The sequence below is a fragment of the Galeopterus variegatus genome, unplaced genomic scaffold, assembly GCF_000696425.1.
Source record: "Galeopterus variegatus unplaced genomic scaffold, G_variegatus-3.0.2 Scaffold8282, whole genome shotgun sequence".
Taxonomy (NCBI): domain Eukaryota; kingdom Metazoa; phylum Chordata; class Mammalia; order Dermoptera; family Cynocephalidae; genus Galeopterus; species Galeopterus variegatus.
In genome coordinates, this window is record NW_007734393.1 from 76133 (window position 1) to 77629 (window position 1497).

The following is a 1497-nucleotide window of genomic DNA, read 5'->3' on the forward strand; positions in this document are numbered from 1 at the left end:
CACGTCCCCCCCTCACCTGCGCACGCGTCCCCCTCACCTGCGCACACGTCCCTCTCCTCCTCACCTGCGCACTCTCCTCCTCACCTGCGCACACGTCCTCCTCACCTGCGCACGCGTCCCCCTCACCTGCGCACACGTCCCTCTCCTCCTCACCTGCGCACACGTCCCCCTCACCTGCGCACGCGTCCCCCTCCTCCTCACCTGCGCACGCGTCCCCCTCACCTGCGCACACGTCCCTCTCCTCCTCACCTGCACACACGTCCCCCTCACCGGCGCGCCCCCTCCGCATCAGTCCAGAGCCGCGCTCCTGACCTGTCGCAGAACCGCCTCCGCCTGGGCCCACCCGAAGCCCCACCCCCGGCCTGACGTGTTGCGATGGACAACCAATCGGAGGCGTTCCCTGCGCGGCCGGCGGCCCCGAGCCCCGCGATTGGCCGAGGCTCCTGACCTGACTCCGGGCCCACCTCGCGCGCCACTGGAGGCGGCGGGTAGCGAGATTGACGGCCNGTCCTCTGACCCCGGCGGCCGCGGACCAGCAGCCCCGGAACCTGTGGGGGCTGGCGGGGACCCAGCTGCGGCTTTGGCTGGGCGAAAGGCTGGGGGAAGCACGGGACCGGACGGGGGAGGCCACGTGGGCCGCGCTGAGACCGCGCCGGGCTCATCCATTCAGCAACTGGGGGGAGTGGGCCTCCCGGAGCCTCAGTTTCCTCCTCTACAAGTGAGGCTTCAAGGCGCGCGACACGCTTGGATTGAGCGCCAGCTGTGTTCGGGTGCTGTTGTAGGTGCTGGGTGCACGGCAGTGAGCAGAACAGACCACATCCTGCTGTGAGGACTCGAACACAGAAAGGATCCTTGTCCGTCTTAAGTGTCCCCCCATTGCCCCGATAATGTCCTTGAGTCCTTTTTTAAGCCCCAGGGTCCAGTTAGGGAACCATACTATACGTTTAGGCTGTGCATTGTTTTTGACAGAATAAGGTACTATATAGATATTATGTCTTCGGTGCTCATATCAGTAGGCGACACAGTGTCGCTTGTCCCTTGATGACAAGTTCGATTGTGGGCTTCAGGTCGTTTCTGCCAGAGATCTCTATTTTTCTTTAGTGATTTATGAATAATTGATGGAGCAATACTTTGAAACCGTAAATATGCTGTTCCCAAACAACCTTTAACTCAGCAATCTAGCATTTAATGAAGACTCCTGCCTGAATCACTTACTTCTTCGTGCAAAGTGTTGATTTTCTAATTTCATCATTCCTTCAACATTTACTATGGTTTTTTTTTTTTATGATGACTGGTAAGGGGATCTTAACCCTTGACTTGGTGATGTCAGCACGACGCTCTCCCAAGTGAGCTAACCGGCCATCCCTATATGGGATCCAAACCCCTGGCCTTGGTGTTATCAGCACCACACTCTCCCGAGCGAGCCATGGACAGGCCCAACATTTACTATTAAATTGTTATTCATGAGCAGGCATTGTCCTGTAATTAATTCCCCTC

General features: G+C 58.1%; 1 protein-coding gene across 2 annotated transcripts in view; it reads right to left on the reverse strand.

Moving 5' to 3' along the window:
* The window catches only part of DHCR7 (7-dehydrocholesterol reductase), a 16555-nt gene extending 16221 nt beyond the window's left edge, over positions 1 to 334 (reverse strand). Inside the window, exon 1 of one of the 2 annotated variants that reach the window (XM_008592755.1) lies at positions 250 to 334. The gene's annotated coding sequence lies outside the window, so the exon portion shown is untranslated. Of the gene's footprint in view, positions 1 to 153; positions 164 to 249 lie in introns of those variants that run through there. The other variant, XM_008592756.1, reaches the window with a different exon arrangement.
* Between the last annotated feature and the right edge of the window lie 1163 nt (positions 335 to 1497).